Here is a 15,763-nt window from a genome sequence, read left to right as displayed (position 1 = left end):
TATATGGCAAGCATTCGCATTGCAGGACAAGCAGGCCTGCTAAATGTTTCTCAGTTTCCTTGTGTGTCTCCAAAACTTCCTCTGCCCCAGTGCGGCTGTCATCTTGACGCCTTCATGAAATGCCACGCACACACTAATCTGAGAAGACAGGCATATAATTATTGACTCAATTGACTGTACACTGTGAATGCACGTGACGAAGCATGAGGAGGTACAGTATGCTTGTGGTTCTGTGCGTGGTTCTACTCTGAATGCCCCTGCTCAAACATGAGTCCTTGCTTGACCATGAGGCGGATGCCTGAGGCTGCTCAGCAGGCTCTACATAGATATCATTCGCAGTCGCTTTTTCTGAAGGTAAGTGCACATGGGAGAAAACGTAGCCCCTGAAAGAGGCGTCGTTCGACATGGTCGATGGGATGTGCCTGGATTGGTGAGTTCTTGTGCTGAGTCAGAGCTGAGCACAGCATTCTCAGCGAATTAATTAACACAAGTTTGTGGTGAGGGTGTTTGGTGCACTCATCCCCCCTCACACACATACCAATATCGAAACTGCCAGGAATATCATGGACAGCAGTTCGGTCAATGGCCCCAACCACTCTTTCCTCCAGTATCGTCACCGGTACTAGCCGCGCTGCAGTCTACACTTGCTCCTGACGTTTGAAATTAATATACTTGTGAATGTTATGAAATTTCATAGCCGTCCTTTCCTTTCCTCTCTGTAATATCCACCCTAACAACTATTGTAATTCCCAATTAACCCTCCCATTGTGCTGTTCCTGCGAACGTCCACATCGTATACCTCTCTTTTGCTCGAACTTTTAAAGTCTGTCCACTTCTACTTCTGCAAAGTCCCGTGTAATTCCCGAAACCGCGAAGAGGGCTGCAGTGATGTGCTTAGGGACCTTTTGCTTGTCTTTAGCTCCTGCTGCTCCATCTCCACTGGCGTCGATAGCGTTTTTGTTTGTTTTGTACCCTTCCACGAGGGTCTCTATCTCACTCTCCGTAAAATTCGGCCGGTGGACACGCTTTGAGGCCCGATGAGTGACTTCTATATCAACATCAGAACACACTTCTGAAAATACCGAGCGATTTTGTTGACAAACACCGTGGCATGTGGCATAGGATACAACCCCATTGGTTGAGCTGACGTCGTTGCTATAACAATAACATAACCTCGGGCCCAATCGCTCATTAATCCCACGGTCACATTTCAGGAAGCACGTCAGCTGCTCTTTCTTGCTCGTTCTGCCCATCGTGAAACTCCCTCTCCTTTACGATCCTTTCGTGAATACTGAACCCCGCGATTTGCGACGATGTCTTACGACGGTTGTAGACTACTACATCGTAGCGAATCTTACGAACTTGTTTGTGAATCCGACCCCTGCATTTCACTGCAATTTGTTTCATTTAAGTAATATTATTGAAATTCCACAGCCACTGTGAATAAAAAGGGATGGTTGTGTGCCTGCTAATGGAAGCAACTTGCATATCGGAATGACATGTGATGAGAGCGAACTTTGCGCTCACGTGCGGCAATGGTGTAGGCGGACGGAGCATTACGTGAAGCCAAGGTCAGAAATTAAAATTTCTGACCTGCTGCTGTTAAAGTGATAAAACAGTGCCCTCGAAACGCGCCCCCCCCCCCCCACGTGAGCCGCATTGGGCCCGTTCAGGGAGTTAGGACACGCTTGACGCAATGACGCGCCCTCCGTTATCGTTTCCCCGTGCGAGCACATTGTCTTATCACTTTAACAGCAGCAGATCAGAAATTTTTAATTTTGGATGACTCGCACAAAGTAATGAGCTGCTGGAAACGACAAAAATAAATACAAAATTGCCTAGTCTACGTTGCTGTTGGTGTTTAACACGGCGAGACTTGCTGTTTCTTATGAGAAAAATACGACGCGCAGCAGTTGCTTATTCTTGCGTGAAGTTTGCTATCAATGATGATGGAATGATGTTTTACCTTACTTGAATTATTAGTGACTCACCTATTTAGCGAATGGTAGTGTGGTTATGAAAACTGGTTTGTTTAAAAAGGGTAAGAGCTACAGCGTGTAGCGAATGCTGTTCTCCTTTTACACCCTGTAATATTTATTGTGAAATATTTATACGCAAGCAAACAAAAGTACAAAGAAATGAATCCCCTTCTGTATTATAATTGCTGCACGCTGTTCATGGATGTATAGGCAACATGCATTCCTGGGATGCTGTGTTTCTTTTTTGCTTTGGGACGGTCGACTGGCGATATCGTATTACATCCGGCGGGAAGGCCTATTGTTTCGCATTCGTATATGCGTGTTCCCCGTCTTGACGATGGTTGGATAATTATTGACGTGAGGAATAATACGAATTTATGTGGCTGTGAATAGACTTTGGCTTGTTGCTCGTTGTGAGGCACTAAAAATGTGTGTGTGTGTGCGCGTTTGTGCAGCTGGGACCCCACTTGACATTGCCGATATTGCCGTATATTATGCCGACTGTGATTTTTTGTTTGTTTGAAAAATAAGGTTAACCACATTTTCAATAGAGTAGACTGAGCTACACACGATATATGCTTTCTCCAAGCAGCGTGCTTTATTCTTATCGAATCGCTCACGCGTGTATAACAAATTCAGAAAGCAGATGTGAATGTGCCCAGGTTGTGTGTTTGCCATACAAGCTTAATTTGTGCGAATATCGTATTATTCTGTTTAATAATTTTCTGGCGGTAGAAAATGTGTTTTGTCATGCTTGACACTTGCTATTCGAGCAGAAGTGCGTGTAATTTCTTATTTTTCACTGTCGCTCGTTGTGTGTGTGTTGTGTGTGTGTGCAACTGTGACCCCACTTAACCAGTAACTGTTTGCCTTTTCGTGTGACTCGAGTGATAAATTTATGTGGTATTGCATGAAATGTTGGTTTAAAAATAAGGGTTGTTGCACTTGCATAGCAGTGGCTTCTTATTGCAATTTTCGCCCGTAAAAAAAAAAAGTCAGCGTATCTCGTATTATGCTGCGCGAGCAGACGTGATTTTCCCAATTCGATTTGTGTACCCTGTGCTTTCTTTACACTGGGGCAACGCGACTGTGTATGTAGCATTATGCAATAATTATCTGATAGCAGAAATGAGTGCCTTTTTCTCCGTTTATTAGCATGTGCTTCGTTTTTTTTTTTTTGCAGTTATGGGTATTCAAGCAAAAGTGCGCGTAATTTTTCATGGCTCTTTTCTTCTTTCACTGCTAAAGCAGAAGAAAATCGCTTTGTAAAGCTGAGTAGTGTTCTATCACGGAAAGTGGGTTTATTTGTTTTTGTTTGTTTGTTTGTTAGATTTTGTTGGGTGCTCGATATATTGATGAAGTAAGCAGTGCTTAATCTTGCAGTTATGGTATTTGAGCAGAAATGTTGGTGTCTGAGCCAGGAGTAAAGATTCCTATAAAGCACGTCTCCTTATGCATTCCTGAGCTGCTGTCTGTGTGCGTGTGTGCGCGTGCGCGTGTGTGTGTGTTTTTCCTGGTTTGTGACATCATCATGGCATGTTGGGGCTTGTTTAGCAGTGTTGCAATTTTACCCGCCGCTAGTATCTTGTTGTTATCTTGTGTTAGCCGCGTAGCTATGTGTGGTGACTCTGCGATTATTCCTGAGGTCTTAAGCCTTTTCCCTCATCGCTTAAGTGAATTTGTGTACCTTGTCTTGTGCTTTCTTTACACAGGGACAATGCGACTGTATGTAGCATTATGCAAGAATTATCTGATAGCAGAAATGGGTGTTTTGTCAGTTGAAGGTAGTTTGTTAGCACGTGTTTAATTTTTGAAGTCGTAGCTAGTCTGCTATTCGAGCAGAAATGCTGGTATCTGAGGGTTTAATGCTGCGGGTAGAAATTCCTGTCTGAGATGAATCTGCATTTCACTGCAATTTGTTTCATTTAAGTAATATTATTGAAATTCCACAGCCACTGTGAATAAAAAGGGATGGTTGTGTGCCTGCTCATGGAAGCAACTTGCATATCGGAATGACATGTGATGAGAGCGAACTTTGTGCTCAGGTGCGGCAATGGTGTAGGGGGACGGAGCATTACGTGAAGCCAAGGGCAAGCTGCGACCTTGAACATGCAGAGCAAGTTTATTTTTAGGCTATGACGACTTCTCGCGCCCGTGCATGTTGGGGCATGCAGCGAGGTCGCCGCTATATAAGTGGGGAGGGTGTGTAAAGAGGCAGCAGTCTTCGCATCGCTTCGGGAGTGTGCGGAGCTCGCTTCAAAAGTAAGTATTTTTCATCCACGCTCTGTGGTGGACGTTTTCTTAGTGTTTCTTCTTTTTTTTTCAGTGCCTAGATGCGTGTTCTGCTTGTTTGATCCTCATGATATCTGGGATGATGAGCCATTGGAAGAGAATTCACCATCTTCTCCAGACATTTCACCTGGCACATTGCATGCTCACGTTGAGCGATCACATCCCTATGTGGACATTTCCTTCCTGCCTTTCTTTCAAAGTGATAGCGCATTTCGAGGTATCATCAAAGCGTTTGTGCTATTGGCATCTGTTCACGATCAGGGAGTAGAGGACTTGCGACAATATTTAATGAACCACCTCCACAATATAATTGCTATTTTGCGAGCGCAAAGAATACCCTTTAGGTTCTGCATTTGTTCTGACGTTCTAATGATGAAAGAAAATCGAGGGGATGTAACCGCACACATAGCTCATTTTATGGCGCTTGCTCGCGAAGTCCACAGCGATGGAGCTATCGTAAATACTTTGATGGATGTGATTCAGGAGTCCACTGGGCGCGTTGAAAATTACCAGCGCGAGGGTAGTGGGTTTGTATCCACTGACGTCCAAAAAGTTCAAATGTGTATTTCTGCTGTGAAAACTAAAAAATTCGGGTGCGAATTGTTTCACTTCCCACAAATTTGGCTAAACGCAGAAACGTGTTAACGAATGTCCCTTTACCAGAGCGTAAGGAGGGCGAGTGCTTTAAATACAATACGCTCGCCCTCTTGCACCCGCAGGAAAGGAACCGATGGAAAAAATATGAAAATTATGCAACCGAGTACTGGTGGCCTAGTCACTTCCCTGTATCCTTCTCTGATCTTGATGAATTCGAAAACCAAAACAAGATTTCCGTCTACGTGTACGCGTATGTCGATCAGAGAGTACATGTGTCGCGACCCCCAAAACTAGAATGGGAAAAGAAAATTCACTTGTTGGAAGTAGATGAGCATTTTTTTGGAATTAAGTCCCTCGAACGCTTGTTGACAACAAGAAGTAACCATTTCGTATGCGAACGCTGTACACGCTCTTTCGTGAAGGAAGAGCGCATGACGAAACATCGACGCCTTTGCACGGACGTGAACGAAATACTGTTGGAATTTTGCGAGCCGGGAAAAAATTTTGTGGAGTTTACTAAAATACAGTACATGCAGCAGTACAACTACGTCGTGGCGTTGGACACTGAGAGCGTACTCGCACCCAGTGGTGTTGGCATGCAACGTCACATTACCTCTAGCTTCTGTGCTGTGCTCGTGCGTACCCACGACTCAAAGGTGATGCGCATTAGAACACACCATGGGGAAGATGCGGCAAAGCAGTGCGTGAAGGCGGTCATGGAAATGCGTGATGAAATGATTGCCTTGAACGCTTGCCCCGCTGCAATGGTGCTGAGCGACGAACAACAAGCCAAGCACAGAGCTGCCACCCACTGTGCATACTGTAAACGGGAATTCGCGAAAGACCTACCTCGTGTCCGGCATCATGATCATTCGAAGCATTGTACTGCGGGTGAGACAAATTATATCGCGACACTGTGCAACCCCTGTAACGTCGCGTGCACTACCAGAGAAAAATTGCCGATCATGGTCCACAATTTGTCTTTTGATTTGGCTGGACTGTTACAGGAATTTCACGTTCTCGGGTGGAAGCGACCTCCCTTCATTGTGGCCAGCTCCATGGAAAAAATTCGTTCGTTCGAAATTGGTACCTTCCTCTTCAGAGATACCATGCAGTACCTAAATTCATCACTTGGGGAGCTTGTGGAAACCGTCAAATCCATGGGGGGTGCAGAGGCGTTCCAATGCTTGAAGCAGGTATTTGGAGACGACTACAAAATTTTGCCTCGTAAAGGTGTGTTCCCTTACAGTTACCTTAGTTCTTTTGCAGTGTACGACGAGTTGAGTCTCCCAGAAAAATCCGCTTTTCGAAATGATCTAACTGGGGAAGATGTAAGCGACGAGGACTACCAGTACGCTGTGCATGTATTTGAACATTTTGGGTGCTCGAGTTTACGGGATTATAACACGTTGTACCTGAAAACGGATGCCCTCTTACATGCAGACATAATGCAGCACTTCCGACGCCTGTGCTACAGCGCACGCGGATTGGAATTGCTTCATTGCGTTTCTCTGGCATCCTATTCGTGGCAATGCGCGTTAAATTATACGAATGCAAAATTGGAATTGATTACCGATGAGGAAATGTACAGAACCATCGAATCGGGCGTTAGAGGCGGGCTCTGTCAGGCGAGCAGGCGTCACATGCGTGCCAATAACCCTCTGTGTAGCGGCTATGATCCTGATAAAGAGAAGGTGTACATATCATACATAGATTGCAACAAACTTTACGGATTTAGTATGATAAAGCACCTCCCTGTCGGTGATTTCGAATGGGTCGAGGATTTTAGCTCCGTGGATTTTATGCGTCACCCCACGGATTCGGAGGTGGGGTATGTGTACGTATGTGACTTGGAGTATCCAAAATCTATCCACGCACTGACACGGTACTTTACCCTGGCTCCCGAGAAGGCAGTCGTCCCAAAGGAATGGCTCTCGCCATTCCAGCGAGGGCTTCTCGAAGAATTAATGTATCAGCCTGCTAACAGCAAAAAGCTGTTGCTTACGTGCAAGGACAAAGTCGAGTACGTCGTTCATTATGCGCTGCTCGCACTCTATTGTAGATTAGGCATGAGGGTGACGAAAATTCACAGAATTCTAAAATTTCGCCAGGCGCCATTCCTGCGTCACTACATCGAGGACAATGTTGCCAGACGTGTTGCCTCGGGCACGACATTCGAAAAAAACTTCTACAAACTCTCAAATAATGCAGTCTTTGGGAGAACACTTCTAAATAAATTTAACATGCGTGATATTCGAGTAGCCTTCGATGAGGAGACGGCGAGTCGCCTCGGGAGTCGGGCGGAATGCGTGAGGATGGAAATTTTGTCCCTGGATTGTGTCATGTACGAAATGCACAAAAGAAAAGTGCGATGCGATTTCCCGCTCCAGATTGGGTTTACGATTTTGGAACTGAGTAAATTAACCATGTACTCATTCTACTACGAAACCCTCTTGAGCAAGTTCACTTGTCCAGTGATTACCTGCTACTTTGACACGGATTCTTTGATACTCGGCCTATTCTGCAAGGACTACGAAGATCAGTTACGAGCGATCGCCGACGACCACTTAGATCCGTCTTCCTTTGATCGGGATCATCCACTGTACAGTGAAAAGAATCGTGGAAGGCTTGGGGCATTCAAAAGCGAAACTGGTAGTGTACCTATTGAGGAAGTAGTAAGTTTGAAAGCTAAAATGGTATTCCGTCAAATTAGCTGGAGGAAAGCAAATCGCAAGAGCTAAAGGGGTCAAAAAGAATATTGTACGCAAGCACCTCCTCCATGAGACATACTACAATACCTTGTTCAATCACACGAGCGTATCGAACGAACAAGTATCGATCGTTGGAAAGAAGCAGTGTATGTACACCATCAGAAATGTCAAAAGAAGTCTGATGGCATACGACGACAAGAGATACCTGTGCAATGACGTTGACTCCTATCCTTATGGAAGCTACGAATATGGTAAGTTTAAGTGGGTGATATAAATAGTGAAGCTCATAATGTTCTTTCATCTCTTTAGAAGATGTGCAGGAAGAGAATTAATGTGAAATGACTGTTCTCTCCTGCGGTTTGCCTCTGCGTCATGGACGGAGAAGGACGAGTGCCTGGGTGACCCACATGGTTCTTACGCGAAAAACGCCGTGGATGCGAGCGGAGATGTACGGCGTGCATGGATGTGTCCCCAGGGAGAACTACAATATCTCCGAGTCTGCCATGGTGTACTCAATAAACATTGAAAACTATTTACCATGTTTTTGTGTCCCAACCACTGCCGAGAGTCGCTCAGGCTAAAAAAGAAGGCCTCCCGGATCAATAAGCAATTTGGGGGAACTGTGAGCTGGCCTAGAAATGAATGGGATTGATAAATGAGTGGTTGTCTATTATGCAGCTGGAATTATGAAGCAATATGCAGTTGAAAGCGTGTGACCGAATAACCTGTGAGTAGGAATGACCAATGAGTCTATCGAACATGTATGGGAGGCAGCCAATAGGATCCTGAGCCAATCACTAGGTTTTAGAAATGAATGAAAGTGACCACCCCCAGACCAATAGACAGGTGAGCGATTTGGAAACCTATGAGCCGACTTAGAATTGAATAGAATAGATCATTTTGGTGTCTACAAGCGAGTGAGCAGATGTTGTGGCAATGAATGGTAGCCAATCATGCAGAAATTGAATGGATCACCGTGAAAGGGTGGAGCTGTGACCAACCAAGTAGAGGGTTTAGAAGTGGCTTGACCTGGATTAGAAATTGGTGGTGGATTAGAAATTCCTAGAACTGGATTAGAAAAAAGAGAGATTTGGAAGCCTATGAGCTGACTTAGAATTGAATAGAATAGATAATTTTGGTGTTTATGAGCGAGTGAGCAGATGTGGCAATGAAGGGTAGCCAATCACATAGAAATTGGATGGATCACCATGAAGGGGTGGAGCCTGGATTAGACCTGGCTTGACCTGGATTAGAAATGGGTGGTGGATTAGAAATTTCTACAACTGGATTAGAAAAAATTGGCTGTTGTGCGTAACGGCTCTATACTACTGCGGCGCACGATGGGACGAAAGGGCGGTAGAAATTTACCCGAGGAATTTGCCCGAGGAATTGTCGGAGTTTGGTGAGAGAAGAGGGCTGTGGAAACTCGCGTATGGCTGTAACTTTAGAAGCTAAAGGCAGTATGCCTTGGCTGTTGATCCGGTGGCCGAGGAAGTAGAGTTCTTGGACGTCGAATTCGCTCTTGGCAGCGTTAATCACAATGCCGTTCTCTTGAAGACGGGTGAAGAGGGCGTGAAGGTGTTGTTCGTGCTCCTCGGGTGAAGAGCTCGCCACTAGGAGATCATCGATGTAGGCGTACACGAAGGGAAGGCCTCGAATGATGTTATCGATGAATCTTTGGAAGGTCTGTGCCGAATTACGTAGGCCTAATGGTATTCTCAGGAACTCGAACAAACCGAATGGTGTTGTGATGGCAGTTTTAGGGATGTCCTCTTCCGCCATCGGGATTTGATGATAGGCCCGTACCAAATCGATCTTAGAAAAGGTGGTGGCGCCTTCCATGTTAGCTGTAAAATCCAAGACAAGATGTGAGGAATGGGATATCTATCGGGGACTGTGGCACGGTTGAGAGCACGATAGTCTCCACATGGTCGCCAGTCGCCGGTCTTTCGTGTTTTGTGCCGGCACCATGTGGAGCGGCGACGCCCATGTACTCGAGGAAGGGCGGATGATGCCGAGTAGAAGCATGTGATCAAACTCCGCTTTGGCTACTTTGGACTTCTCGGGTGCGAGTCGGCGTGGGCGGAAATGCACAGGTGGGACCTGGATGATCACATTGTGCACGACTTCATGCTGCGTCGGTTTCGTCCAGTCAGGTGGGCGAGAAAGAGCAGGGTGCCCCTTAAGAATGGACGCTTGAGAAGACTCGGGGGCAGTGAATGACAACAGGTGCGATGAAGGAGCAGGTAGCTGAAGAGCGTGGACACTGAGAGATGTGGTGCTGTCTATGAGGCGCTTCCGGGACCCATCAACAAGGATTTTGTTGTGCCTCAAAAAGTCAGCGCCCAGGATGGCCTGGGTAACGTCGGCCTCGACGAAAAGCCAGCGGTAATCCCGCCGGAGGCCGATGTTTAGAGTAAGTGACTGTTGGCCGTAGACTGGGGTTGTTGACGCGTTGGCAGCTTCGAGGGTGAAACAGTGCTCTCGAGATCCGCGGTAAGAACGGGGAGCGGGGATGACGCTGACCTCGGCACCTGTGTCGATATGGAACCACATCCCAGATATGCGGTCAACAATGTAAAAGAGGCGGCTATCTTCGAGGCCATGTCCACCAGCCGCCACTAGTGGAGGGCCGGGGAATTTCCCGAGGACGCGGTCCAGGTACATGGCTGAAGACATTGCGAAGACACTGCTGAAGCGGCGATGGTACCAACAAACCCCATCGGTAGTGTTGCTGGGTGATCGCGAGTGGCGAGGGCAGCGGAACCCAGAACGAGGTCTGGGGCTACGGTGACGTTGGCGGCGAGGGCTTGGGGGGCGGGAACGGGTGGCAAGGGCAGCGACGAATTGGATAAGGTGGTTCAGATGCTGCGTAATACCATGCTCGTCAAGACGCGGCGCCAGTGATTGTCGAGGAATGTCAGACGGGGCAGACAGCAGTGCTGGTGGCTCAATGACGTCAACTTGTGGAGAGGCAGACGCTACCTCCATGACCGCATCGACAAGCGCAGCCAGCTTGTCCAAGCTGAGGTTCGCCGCAGTAGCTAACACCATTGTACGTGGTGGGGAAGGCGCTGGAGAAAGAGCTGCCGGAGAAATCTATCGCTGGTGGAAGATAAGTCATCACTGCTGCCGGGCGCATCACTTCCGAGGAGCTGCTTCATGCGCCGAAGTAGCTGGGTGGGGCGCCGCTCGCCTAGTTCTTCGGCGGAGAGAAGCTGGTGTAGTCGGTCGCAGTCGGAAGGCGTTGTGCGTTTCAGCAAGGTTGACTTGAGTTGATCGCATGGATTTTCCGGGGGAGGGGCGGTTATGAGATCATAAACCTCGTCGGTGGCGGTAGGGGACAGGGCGGAAATTACGTGTTAGAACCTAGTCAGCTGGGATGTAACGCAACACAAGTGAAACTGGGCCTCAGCTTGGGCAAACCAGACTGCCTGGTTCCTGTCCCAGAGAGGAGGCAACTTGACAGCAACTGCCGTGAGCTGAGATTGCGCTACGGGCGGACCTGAAGGGTGAAACATAACCGTAGAAGGGCGAGGTAAATGGAACGTCGGGTCACCCTCAGCTAGTATAATCACGGACACAACCGCTCTGGTTGGTAGCCAGAGCCGAACTGGCTGGGCTGCAATTTAATATCGCGCGCCACGATTCCGGGTGCGCTGTCGATGGCGGTAGTGGTGCGGCTACGTGGTGGAGGAGGTTGACAAAAAAAGAAAAAAAAAAGCATGTCAGAAGGAAAAATTCTGATTTGTACTGTACTAAGTAGTGATTCTTTTGCAAGTAGTTAGGATCTCTATCACGTTCTATAGAAATTGTATAGACAGTGGATAAGTATGTTTCTGGCAGAAATCCTCGCGATTTTTAATTCAGGCTACGTGCTTACTATGTATAAAGACTCTAAAACACACGTCTATAGACTTTCCATTGGTGAAATAAATAGACGTTCTATAGAATATGGTGTGCCAATTATCAGTTTGTTGTCTATTCAAATGTGTTAACAACGTGTATAGGATCTCTTTAGACAGACTAAAGGTTCGTAAGTGTCTTGTTTATAGAATGTCTATAGACAGTAGAAAACCTTTTTGTAAGCGATAGGCTATTCGCGGACGAATGTTTAGTATACTGTCCTGAAAAGAATAATCATGACCAACTTCTCCTTTCCAAATGTTCAGATGATATCACATAGTGGTGCTGAGACTGGGGTATGACGATTCATTGCAAAAAAAAAAAAAAAAAATCTGTATTTCTGCATACGACCAATAAGAAGACTCCATTGCTTCAGGAATATTGTATTCAAGGACAGATGCTGAAGCGGGTTACCAGCTTCAAGTACTTGAGCATCACGATCAATTATCATCTCAAGTGGGATACACACGCTGACGAAATCTGTAACAAAGCAAAAATAAGACTTTGGATGTTAAAGTTAGGTACAAAGGAGACTGAGCTTCCAGCTAACACACTCTGCTCTGGTACGGCCAATACTAGAGTATGGCAGTATCCGTTATACCACAAAATTAAGACATAAGATAGAACAAATGCAAAGATTAGCTGCAAGATTTATGATGTCGGACTACAGAAGGGATACTTCTGTGTCAGTCATGTTAGACCAACCCCAGCTGGAATCGCTTGAAAAGCGACGGAAAATTGCAGCATTAAAGTTTCACATCCTGATTTATTGTGGGCAACTCAAAATTATTGATGCTGTAAAATCTATCGCACAACGAGAGTTTTTTTAAGTCATCGAACTAACCATAATAAGCATATTACACCACATACTGCGCAGTTGGATACGTTTAAATACTCCTTTTTTCCCAGATACCATTGATAGTATGGAACGCACTGCCCCAGCCTATAATCATGACAGTTAATGTAAATGTATTAACTAATGCGCTAGTTGACATATGTATGAAGTGCTGTTATCGTGACTTGTATGTTCAATCTAATTAGACGCGTTGTTATTAGAACCTGTATATTTCCTTCTCCCCTTTCCCCTGTAACAGTCCATTAGGACTAACAGTATGATTAGATAAATAAATAACATAAATAAACTTAGTTTTTGAAGGCGAGCAAGAAACCACCACCTCGGTGACAAGATACAAACTTCGCCAAGTTTCTCTTCCGAATACCGAATACGCATTATTTAGGCGAGTTTCTTAGGCGAGTCAAGAAACGAATAACGTTAACAATAAAAACAGAATAGTGGAACAAATTCGCGCTTACTCAGCAGCTAGGGAAGCCCTGCGATCGTGACATATGACGTCAGCTAGGCACTCGAATGGCAGCGTAGCTTATAGAGCAGGCGAATCTATCCCAAGTCCTCTGCTTCGCGTTCGCACCGCAATTTACGATGTGAAAAACCCTCGGGAAATACGTCGTCGTGGGAAATTTCCCGTCAGCACGCAAACCAATATCTCAAAATCATTCCCACAAAATATTTTTTCCGCGTTGTTTCATGGCGTATAGTTTGTAGTATTTCTGAAGTAACACTCCAGCTCCACAGAGCCGCACGCCGCGCACCGTCGGGGAGAACTAGTGTGTCGGTGTACAACGCACAGTAAGATTCGCGTTGCACTACCCGTTCACTACATAGTATCAGCGGTCCTAAACGTCGAGGTCGTCGACGACCTTGAAATTCTTCATTGAGGTCAACCGAGGAGTGTCCAGAGCCTCGGAAAAGGTGAGAGAGAGGAGGAGGTCCTCCGGCCTCAGCGGTCTTGCTTACCTATGATGGCTGACGCCACTTCAATGGTGCGATCATCAATCCAAACAGGAGCGTCTCCACCACACACGTCATATGGTGACTCGCGTCTCTGCGTTCATCCCGTTGATTGAGTGAGAACGAAAGAGAGTGTTTTGTGTGCGGGTGATTCTCTGGTAGGCATCGCAAGTATACGCTACGGTTGTACCACTGATCTCGATTGTAAAAGGCTGGATCGCGGATAGGGAGCGCGAGCGTGAGGAAACCGGCCGCCATCTTACTGTACCCACAACAGTCGCCGCAGCGATTATGGCAACTTCTTGCAATTACGGTCGTACCAACCGTACTGGCAAGGATACAGGGCCTAAATTTCTACAGGTGAGTAATTCTTTATCAAGGAATAAATAGGCGTCCATTCTGCATATTTAGTTGACCATTATGAAGTGTTTTTTGCTCAAAACGAGCACTGGATGCAGGTTGCTTGATCGCTCTTCCGACGTTTAATCGAGCACACTTGCATGTTACCTGGTGGCAAATACAGTTTGAGTGCATAATGTGCTTGAAAGAACATGTTATAGTACACTGGTAGTGTTGTCATCAAAATATGTGCGAGCACTCGAGCGCTATTTTGCATGCATTGCTAGCATGGTACACGGTGTTCTCTGCGGAAGCAAGTGCCACATTCATTTCTTTGAACTACCTTCGCGCACAAGTTCGGTATTACGCCATAATTAGACCAAGATTGTCACCTTTTTCATGTATTGGTATTGTTTTGTGCCTTGGTTTGATTTGTGACACAGAATGCTTCGTGACTGTGGTGTGGCGCGACTTGGATAACACCTTTTGTCTCAGCTGTATCGTCAGCTTGTTACGATAATAATTTGTAGCGTGCCGTGCTATTTGTAGCAGTTTTTAAGGCAAAAGTGGTCTCTCGTCAATACAGGTTTTGTAATGTGGACTACCCAGTGAATAATCTGTGCAGTGTGATACGACTGGGTGTACAGATAAGTATCAAGTTCCTCATCCACTGGTTTCTACTTTACAGGAAGGAACCACCTCAGTGCACGCACTGTGGTTAGCCTCTCTCAATTTTGCACAATTTCTTACAAGTTCACGTCAGAAACACACCTTAAACACCTTAGGCTCCTTCACCCAGCAATATAATTATAATCCTTTCTAGAAGAGTTACCCATATTCCTTTTAGAATAGTTTTTAATCTTTTCAATTCTTAGAAGATACAGGGATTGTAAGCTATGTTTTAAACTGATGTTTTAAGATTTGTCCAATGCATTTATTAAACAACATTCATTTTTAACTGGTTGCACCCAAACCAATGTTCTGATGTATTATTGCCTTTGTTGTCGATGCACCATAAAAATTGGAATAATCATCAATACAGGTTACTTCAGAGCTGCCTCGACATACTCAAGAAATGGGTGCAGAACCTGTGTAATCCCACAAACTTTGACTACCACAGCACCTCCAGAAAGTAAAGGCATATGTGTCACATGGGATTTTTAAAGGCATTCACAGTATATAATACCTTGTATGAACTGTTGTAGATCTAAGCAGCCTCTACAGTACACTCTCAGAAATTAAAACATGTCAGGGAACTGTGATAATTGTTTCAGTTAATAGGCATGCACATATATGCTACAAGAAGAAATTTATTTATTGAGGATGCATTTCTCTGGTACTGATGTTGCTTACATCTACCGTTGATCACACTAAATTTAAAATTCAGCATATATGAGAAAATATCAGGAGGGAAGTTGCTATTCTTTGCTCATTCCAACCTAAAATTGAGTGCTACAAATTTAGAGAGTGTACCTGTCCATTGTCATCCCTAAAACATATATTGTCATTGTAGGAACGTCACAAAACAATAAATGTAGTCTTTCGCGACCTCCCTGCACGTTCATTGTATCCTGAGACGCATAAGTGCAAGAAATAAATGTTGAACTTGAAAAATGTATACTCTCTTTACTCATCATCAGTGATCTTCTTTACAAAAGCATATCGTGTTAGACTTTTTTGTTTACGCTTCACAGACAGGATACACGAGGTCCAAAATGACAAAAGTACAACTGTTTCAAGCTCCAAATCGTTCTGTTGCAATTTGCAGACCATACGTGTGGAGTGCAAGAGGGCCCTTGCACATCAAAGGGTAAGATGGGAGTCACAGTTAATCAAAGTGGTTCCTATGAGAGACTTCGATGCTGAAGAAAATTGTGCAAACTGCGGAAAGTGCCATAGAAGATCTCCAGAAAGCGTGTCTGGTCTCACAACGGTGCCCCTTTTAGATGACGATGATACTGATTGGTGTTTCAGATATGGAGCTGCATTTTTTTAACGTGCTCCACATAACAAGCATGACAAAGCCAGCGCTGGATAGCAGGTCCCCGTCCCTAAGCAGCTTTGCTCACGCTGCAATTGTATTCAGCAAAAGCATGTGAGTACTCGAGATGGACATTCAGTTTGGCACA

General features: G+C 45.5%; 1 protein-coding gene across 3 annotated transcripts in view; it reads left to right on the top strand.

Moving 5' to 3' along the window:
* The window catches only part of LOC135370266 (uncharacterized), a 65,209-nt gene that overhangs the window by 24,235 nt on the left and 25,211 nt on the right, over positions 1-15,763 (top strand). Inside the window, exons 2-4 of one of the 3 annotated variants that reach the window (XR_010415272.1) lie at positions 4,025-4,241; positions 4,306-7,830; positions 7,889-8,111. The exons of the other annotated variants lie outside the window; for them this stretch is intronic. The gene's annotated coding sequence lies outside the window, so the exon portion shown is untranslated. Of the gene's footprint in view, positions 1-4,024; positions 4,242-4,305; positions 7,831-7,888; positions 8,112-15,763 lie in introns of those variants that run through there. 3 annotated transcript variants of the gene reach the window in all.

This window comes from Ornithodoros turicata, chromosome 10 (genome assembly GCF_037126465.1).
Source record: "Ornithodoros turicata isolate Travis chromosome 10, ASM3712646v1, whole genome shotgun sequence".
Classification (NCBI taxonomy): Eukaryota; Metazoa; Arthropoda; class Arachnida; order Ixodida; family Argasidae; genus Ornithodoros; species Ornithodoros turicata.
This window is presented reverse-complemented; position numbering and strand designations above follow the sequence as displayed.